The sequence below is a fragment of the Jaculus jaculus genome, chromosome 2, assembly GCF_020740685.1.
Source record: "Jaculus jaculus isolate mJacJac1 chromosome 2, mJacJac1.mat.Y.cur, whole genome shotgun sequence".
Classification (NCBI taxonomy): Eukaryota; Metazoa; Chordata; class Mammalia; order Rodentia; family Dipodidae; genus Jaculus; species Jaculus jaculus.
The window spans coordinates 156,795,938-156,805,518 of record NC_059103.1 but is presented as its reverse complement, the minus strand read 5'-3'; positions in this window follow the sequence as shown (position 1 = coordinate 156,805,518).

The following is a 9,581-nucleotide window of genomic DNA, read 5'->3' as shown; positions in this document are numbered from 1 at the left end:
AAAAAATAACTAATTTTTAGATTTGAATTTGTTTCATTGACCTTCTCATTGCTAGGTGGAGCTTCTGACCAACAACAGCTGGTGGGGAGGAGGGTATTTCCTTTGGCTTACAGTTTTCAGCAGAAGCTCCATGATGGCAGGGGGAAGCAAGTTATGAGAAAATGGTCAGCACCTCTGCCACAGCAGGTTGAAAACAGCAGCAGGAGGGTGAGCTGAGCTCTAGCAAAGGGAAGCTGACTATTGTTCCCCCAAGTCTGCCCCCAACAAAACACCTCCTCTAGCAAGGCTTTTCCTCCCAACTTGCCTGAGAACCAAGCCATTCAAAACACATGAGTTCATTCACCTAATTCAAGCCACCACCTTCTGTTTCTGGCCACCATAAACTGATGACCATGCATGGTATTAAATGCAATCTATTCAGTCCAACATTATTTTGTCAGTCCCAACACCGTTCAAACATTCCCATAGTCCAAGATCTTTTAATTGTGAGTGGTAAAATCAAAAATACATAATGGCACAGAGTAAACGCACACCAAATGTTGACATTGTGCATAGCAAATAAATATGTAACCAGTACAAGATCTGAAACCCACATGCCAGACAACAAATTCTTCAGCTACAAGTACAATTTCTATAATGAGTGACAAGTCTCTGGACTTCCAATTCCATCCTTCCATCTGGGTTGCTTACAGCCCCGGGAATAGTATGTGAATTGGAACAAAAGTCAGCAGTAAAGACCAAAAATCTAGAAAAGGGCTAGGAGACATGGACATGAGGAGAAGGCTGAAGGGGAGGGTAGAGTAGATATTTAAAGTAGTGGGGCAGAAGACTGGGGGTGGAATGGTCTAAGTAGGGTCAGGATAGAGGATGGAGGAGAGGAAGGGATGTAAAAGAGAGTTAATAAAAATCAAGGATATTGTTAATAAGTCATATAGAAACCTTCTTATTTTCTGGCCAATAATATGTATGTTAAAAAAGAGTTTGGGAACATGTATCCTGTGGAAGTAGATAATATTGTGCCCAGACAACATATATTGTTTTTAGAAAAATTCGTGTCAGAAGTGGGATACCTTCCAGGGAGTTGTTGGCCAGGGAGGCCTCTGATGCCACCAAAACATTGCAGGCTATTGTAAAGGCTCTCAGGTTTCCCACCAGAACTAGATGGTAAGACCTTGTTACTGAAGACTCCATATGTTTGGGCTGCAGGTCAGTGAGGAATCAAGCTGGAGGCAAACAACTAGACAGACCTTCAAGTTTGGAAAGTGAGAACCAATACTCTGAGGCTGTCTTTGACCTTGACATGAGCACCGTGGCACATGTGTGCCCATATACAGCAACATATCATATACACATGTACCCCTCACAAAGTTATCTACTTAGTATAAATAGTTTTAAAGGATTGCGGGTAAGGGGGTGTACTTTCAGAAAAGAGACACAGTGTTGGAAGATGGCAAGTTGCTTTTGTTGGCCAGCTCTGTTCTTGCCTCACAGGTAGTTCTTGTCAAATGTGAGCGGTGGTTACTCTTTCTTCTACTATTACTTTCTTTCTTCCTTCTTCTTCTCTTCCTCTTCTTTATGAGATAGGGATTGAATATATTTGCCAAGATTGACCTTGAGTTTCTGGGCTCAGGCTCCTCCTTCACCAGCCTGCTGAATAGCAAGGGCTGCAGATAGATGGGGTCACAGGATAGTGCCATCATTCCTGACTTAGGTTGGTCAATTATTTTGTTATCAAGTGCCAAGAGTCACAATGATCAGACATTTAGCGGCACATTATTCTGGATGTTTTTATAAAAATGTTTTGGGGATGAGATTAATATTTAAATAGGTGGACTTTGAGTAAACCACATTTCTCTCTCTAATATAAGTGGGCCTCATCCAGTCAGTTGAAAAGTTTGCCTGAATAGAACAAAGAAATGTATGGTAGCTTGAATGTATGGTCCCATAGACTCAGGCTTGAAACATGAGTCTCCAGTGGGTAGAACTCTACTGGGGAAAAAGTAAGTCACTGGGGTCAGATCTTCAGTCCAGCTCTAAGTTGTATTTAGGGATAAGTTTTCAGCCTAGCACTCCTAGGTATGTTCAGAGCATTTGGAGGTCTGGCTGTTCTTGGTGCTGGCTGTTTTGTAGTGCTGGCTTTTGGAGGTGTCTCTCTGCTTGGGTTTCTGGAAGTGAGCCAGCTGCATTTGCCACTGATGGTGTTCTCCTGGATTTAGTAAGCCTGAAACATACCCTTTCCTCCTGAAAGCTGCTTGTGGTCAGGTGTTTTCCCCAGCAACATGAAGCTAACTGCAACCAAAGGCCAACACCCTACCTCACCCCTGCTCCATTGGCCAGAGGGAATTGTCAGCAGACAGTTCGGAACTTGAACTATAACACTGATGGTTCTTGGATCTCCAGCCAGCCACTCAGTTTGTAGCTCTTTGTTATAACAGCCCTAGGAAAAGAATGATCATGCATGTATTAGACATTGCTTTGATATAAAGTAGGGAACGTTAATTTGCATTGGATTTCTAAAAAAAATGTTTCAGGGTTATTAGTGTTTTCACATGCTATTTCAGACTCTGCTCAAATTTACATTTTTGTTTCTTGATTTTGCTGATTAGTTCAAGAAGAGCTTAGATAGGCCAGTGCTTCTTCTTTCTCTTCAATTCTGTTCTGCCATTTATTTGATAACTTTTATGTCTTCAATGAACTATTACAAATTTTTATGTATTCTTACATATTTCATATATTTTTAATAATTATTAATAAGATTCTATAATTTGCTATGATTTTTTAAAATTGTTTTTTTTGTTCATATTTTATTTATTTATTTGAGAGCGATAGACACAGGGAGAAAGACAGATAGAGGGAGAGAGAGAGAATGGGTGTGCCAGGGCTTCCAGCCACTACAAATGAACTCCAGACGTGTGCGCCTCCTTGTGCATCTGGCTAACGTGGGACCTGGGGAACCAAGCCTCGAACCGGAGTCCTTAGGCTTCACAGGCAAGCGCTTAACCACTAAGCCATCTCTCCAGCCCAAATTTGCTATGATTTTGAAAACTAATTACTAGTGGCATTTGGGACAGCCATTTTTTTGTGTGTTGACCTTGTATCTGACTAACTGGTGGCCATCTTTATGTTTAAATTGTTTTTAATTAAGTTTACTTTTTAATAATATATACATGTATGTATTATATGATGAGAATTTCCCACCTCATACTCAAATACCCTCTATCTTCTCACTCATTTAATTAGATGATCAAAGATTTTTTATTTTCTAAGCAGACATTTAGATCATAGATAACAAGTTATGTTTCTATGTTTCTCTGAATCTCAATTCATCTACTTCTATCCCTCCCCTTCCTGTAATAAATCAAATTTTTAGATTGCTTTATTCTTGTCTATTTTCTATGGCTAAGCCTTATAGAATGGTATCATTTTCTAAAAATATATTTTATTATATTTATATTTATTATTTATTTTGAGAGAGATAAAGAGGAAGAGAGAGAGAATGGGCATGTCAGGGCCTTCAGCCCCTACAAAAGAATTCCAGATGCATGCGCTCTCTTGTGCATCTGGCTTATGTGGGTCCTGGAGAATTAAACAGGGATCTTTTGGCTTTGCAGGCAAATGCCTCAGCCACTAAGCCATCTCTCCAGCCCCAGTATCATTTTTAATCAGTTATATGTGGTTGGTGATCACCCCTCTTGGAAACTTTGAGATTATATATTTATTTTTATGGTATTGGTGTTACTGATTTTCTGGGTTGGAATTGAGTTTATTTCCTTATGATCATGGAGAATAATGAATGCAGGCAGTAAAGGGGCAAGCAAGAAAATTTTATTGAGAAGTGACAGTAAAAGCTCCCTGTAGCAGAGAGGGGCCCCAAAGGGGTTGTCAGTGTGACACCCAAAACCAGGACTTTTATGCATTGAGTACAAGTCTATCCTTGGTTTTTTATAGAAATTGGGCATCATTTATGATGAACTTTATTAGTTAGGTTTAAATAATTGATTTGTGGGTCAGGGATATTTGCATAGGCCCAGAAAGAGCCCACTGATATGAGGGAAATAATCCTACCAAAAACTTCCAGAAAATAAGACTAACTGTGAAGTACAGAGAACACAGTGTCTATTCCTCATTACCATCTTGAAGAGTCAGGTTTAGACTCTGGCTAGAGTTGCAAGCTAGTCTAATCAGGGAAGGATGATGTTTGCATTATTCTTCGTGTGTGTGTGTGTGTGTGTGTGTGTGTGTGTGTGTGCAAGAATGTGTGGATGTGTATAGGCATGTACATGCCATGTTGCATGTATGGCGGATGAAGAAAATCCTGGGGTGCTTGTCCTTTCCCCACATTTCACTTTCTGTCACTGTTGTTATTTTGTTTTTGCCACTTTATATTACATGCATCAGTCTAGCTAGCCCACTACTTTGTATAGGTGGTGGGGAGTTGAATTTGGCTGGCATTCTTGTAAGCAAGTGCCATTGGCTTCTGAGCCATCTCCTAAGCCAAACATTTATTTATTTATTTTGGCTGATCTGATCTTCAATCTTTCATCTCAAACTTGAAGTTACTTTCAATATATTTAATAATTAAAAATTATTGTGGACAATTATGTGTCCAATGGAATATTATTTACTCATAAGGAGGAATTAAATATTGTCATTTGTAGCCAAATGGGTGGAACTGGAAGACCTTATGTGAGGGAAATAAGCCAGACAGCTAAAGAGGAATACTGCATGTTCTCTCTCATTTGAGGGGTTACTGTTACATTCTCATGGCTGGGACAAACACCTAACCAAAAGCAGTATGTGGGAAAAAGTGTTTATTTAAAGATTCCAGGGATGGCTTCAAAATTTTGGAAAAATCTGGCTCACTTCCAGGGACAAACCTCCTCCATCAGGGCTCCACATGCTAGAAACTAAGTAGGAAACTTAATCAGAAATATCACAAGCTAGGCGTGGTGGCACACACCTTTAATCCCAGCACTTGGGAAGCAGAAGTAGGAGGATCACCCATGAATTTAAGGCTACCCTGAGAGTACATAGTTAATTCCAGGTCAGCCCGAGCCAGAGTGAGACCCTACTTCTAAAAACAAAAATAAAATTCTGAGGCCATGGGGCCATGTAAATTTAAATCACCACATTCTTCCCCTGATGCACATGGTCACATGATCGCCTCGTGATGTACACTGCACTCAGTCCAATTTCAAAGTACCATCAGCTTTACCAACTTTAACACTGTTCAAAATACCAAAGAGTCATCTGAGATTCATGAAAGTCTCTTAATTGTTAGCCATGAAAAATCAAAACACAAGTTACATATTTACAACGTGTAATGGCACAAAATAAACATTTCCATTGAACAAACTGAGGCATAGGAAGGATAGACTGGACCAGTGAAAGATCAATAACCAGCAGGTCAACATCAAAATTTTGCATTTCTTCCAGGTACTGTGGTACATGCCTTTATTCCCAGCATTTAGGCTGCTGAGGTAGGAAGATCACTGTGAATGAGGCCAGCCTCAGGTTATAGAGTGAGTTCTAGGACAGCCTTGGCTAAAGTGAGACTCTTCCTCAAGAAAAAAAAAAAAAATCAGTAGAAAATACCAAACACTAGACACTTGCACCACTTTAGACCGGAGAGGTTGCTCAGGTTAAAGGCACTTACTTGCAAATCCTGATGGCCAAGGTTTGATTACCCAGTACCCAGATGCACTAAGTGGTACAGTAGGAGGCCCTGGCATGCCTGTTCTCTCTGTGTCTCTCCTTCTTTCTCTCCCTCTCAAATAAATAATTACATAAATATTTAAAAATCTGCAGTTTCAAGTTGTATATCTGTATCTAGTGATAAAACCTCTGGGTTTCCAATTCTGCCTCTCTAGAGGGTCAGCTCACAGACTGGGGAAAACTTTATCCTGAACCAGCGACTCTCCTTGGGAGCCACCTCACAGTCCTGGCGTCTTTAAACTCCTCAGTTCTCCATTATAACCCAGGCTCATCTTCATAGTTCCACACAATGGCATTACTGGGTCCCATACAGGGATTACAACCCTGCTTCACCTTGCAAAATCTTAGTCACTCCTGGAACTATGTATACTTCATGACCCTTTTCCTGGCATTTCTAATGCTTCCAAACCCAGCACCAGGTAGGTGGCATAGCCATAATTATGAATCCAGGGCGCAACAAAACCTGACCTTGAAGAACAGGATGCTCCTTTATAATTTTTCCTTCACACCTCCCCATTGCACAAGAATTTGCATATGTACTAACTTGACTCTTCCATTGGTTGTATTTCACACTAAGGTAACTCTGTCATTGCTCCAATGCAAAACAGTTGGTCTATCTTTAGAGTCTAAAACCAGTCTCTATGCCTATAACTTCAAACTTGCTTGAATTTCTTCTTTCATAAATCCTATATCATATCTTTCCATTCTATACCTTCTTCCAAATGTACAAGTCCATTAACCTTAAATTCAACTTTGCTCATATTCTCAGGGCATGGGTCTAACTCAGATAGCCTTTCCACCAGTATCTCAGTTCTAACAAAGTTCTTTACTTCCCCTTTCAAATTTCATGAGTCAGGCCTTCACAGTCCAAAATTCTCACTGTTTTTAGAATTTTCTAACTCTCACAAGAATAGCCAATCAAACTCTAATAAAGCATTGCAAGGCTTCTCCAGTCCAAAGTACCAAATACTTTCATATTCCTCCTGCAAACATGTTCCAAAAGATCAAAAAGCACCCTGTCAGATTTATTGCAACAATGACCCCACTACTCAGTATCAATTTTCTGTTGTAGTTTCCTTCTCCTTGTTGGGACAGACCCCCAACCAGATGCATATTATAAGAGAAAAGGGTTTATTTCAGGCTTGCAGATTCCAGGGACAGCTTCATCATGGAGGAAGAAGCTGGATCACTTCATTACACACCCATAGCAGAGTGACAACAGCCCATACGAGCAAACATGAGCTAACCCTGACACATACCTTAGAGCTGGACTCAAGATCCACTCCCAGTGGCATGCCTCCTTCAGCAGCTTCCAGGGACATACTTCCTCCATCAGGGATCCACCACCTGAGTCCAAGTTCAAAGCTTAATCAAAAACCATCTGAGGCAGCCGTAAAATCCCAGCACTTGGGAGGCAGAGGTAAGAGGATCACTGTGAGTTTGAGGTCATCCTGAGACTACATAGTAACTTCCAGGTCAGCCTGTGCTAGAGTGAGACCCTACCTCAAAACACCAGAAAAAACACAATCCAGAAAAACATCTGAGGCTATGGGGTTCAACAGTTGACTTGAATATTGAAAGAAATTTGACTCAGATATCTTTATCTTGGGCTAGGGAGATAGCTGAGTGGTTAAAGGAGCTTCCTTGCAAAGCCTGCTGGACCAGGTTCATTTCCCTAGTACCAAAGCCAGAAGCATCAAGTGGCACATATATCTGGAGTTTGTTTGCAGTGGCAAGAGGCCTCGGAATGCCAGTGTGCTCTCTCTTTCTATGCTTGTTAATATATATATGGATGTATATGGATGTATATATACAAATACATGAATTGTTAATAATGTAAATTGTTAAAAAAAAATGAATAAAACATTTATTTCACATGTCCTGGTTGTGTTTCCATGTGTTATGCAATAGTTCTTACTTTTCAATGAGTGGCTATATTGATGGGTAACATTTACATATGCTAATTGTATATGAGACAAAAAATCTACCAAGATACCTTTTTAAATCATCTCCAGTACAACCTTTTTAAAAAATTTATTTATTTATTTTTTTGTTTTGTTTTTTTTTTAAATTTTTATTTATTTATTTATTTGAGAGCGACAGACACAGAGAGAAAGACAGATAGAGGGAGAGAGAGACAATGGGCGCGCCAGGGCTTCCAGCCTCTGCAAACGAACTCCAGATGTGTGTGTCCCCTTGTGCATCTGGCTAACGTGGGACCTGGGGAACCGAGCCTTGAACCGGGGTCCTTAGGCTTCACAGGCAAGCGCTTAACCGCTAAACCATCTCTCCAGCCTAAAAATTTATTTTTATTAGATCTGGACATATTTAGTATGTGAACAACTCATGTTGGTACCATCCTTTCCATCCTCCCTGCCCCTTTTGAAGAGGCTTTCCTCATTGGGGATGCAGATCAACCCTGTGGGGATTATGGATCATGCATTATGGGGGCAGCAGTCAGTTATGGGGGAGAGACAGTGTCTTTGTACAAAATGTCTCAACTTGTGGCTCTAACAGTCTTTCTACCCCTTCTTCTGCAAAATTTCCTGAGCCATGCTGGGTGCATATTAAGTCTACTTCAGTGATAGGCACTTAGGAGCCTCTGGATCTCTGGTTTGGCAGGTGTTGAGTGTCCTCAGTATCTGTCTCCTTCACCCTTGTGTTGATATCAGATTTACTAAGAAAGCAGCACTCTTTTTCATTTCACCAGTTCCTCTTTGGTTTCAGTTGGGGCTGGGGTAGAGTGCGCTGGGTCATTTATATCCTCAGATCCTGCTCCAACCTGAAAAAGAGAAGCAGATTCTCCAACAGAGAGTGAATTCAGCCCTGGTTAAATGAGATAACTATTTTTAATTTAGAGAGAATTTAAAGGGTATAGACCCTCTTATAACCCAAGGTTAGTGGGAGCTTGACAATGGAAAGCAGAATCATTATCTGTATATGATTCTGACTTGTTTCTCAGTTCCAGATAGGGTTTCCTTTACACTGAGTAGATTGATTACCCAATCCAAAAGCAGTTGGTTACCCACCATGGCTGTGTGTCACTATTGCACTTGGGTGAGCATCATGTCAGGTTGTTTGCTGTTGAGTAGATTAGACCACTAGTTTGCTGAGGATATGATTGGATATTCAAGGCCTGCTGCCATTCCATATGAATTTTGAGATCATTTTTCCTATCTCTGTGCAGAAAAATGTTGGGATTTTTATTGGTATTGCATTAAATCTGTATATTGCTTTTAGTAAGACTGCCATTTTCACAATGTTAATTCTCCCTATCCAGGAGCATTTCTCAAGTCATCCTCAATTTCTTTCTTGAGTGCTTTTATGTTTTCATTATGTAAGTTTTTCATATCCTCAGTTAATATTATTCTAAGGTATTATGTATATATTTTTGCTATTGAAAATGGGACAAGGTCATTAATTTCTGTCTGTGGTTATCTGTCCTTTGCATATATAAAGGCTACTGATTTTTGTGTGTTGATTTGTATCCTGCTACTTTGCTGAAGGAATTAATCATCTTTAAAAGTTTTGAGATGGAGGTTCTTGGGTCAGTTATGTGTAGAATCATGTCATCTGCAAATAGGGCTAACTTAACTTCTTCCTTTCCAATTTGTATCCCTTTTATTTCTTTCTCCTGTCTTATTGCTTGAGCTAGGACTTCTAGTACTATGTTGAAAAGCAGAGGGGAGAGTAGACACCCCTGTCTTGTTCCTGAACTCAATGGGATTTCCTTTAGTCTTTCCACATTAAGTATTATTTGTTTTTCTGAATGCTTCTTGGAATTCATCCTTGCATTTCCTTACGTCTTTATTGAGGTTATCCAGCTGGTTATTGAGGTCCTCTTTTATATTGCTCTCATTCAAAGC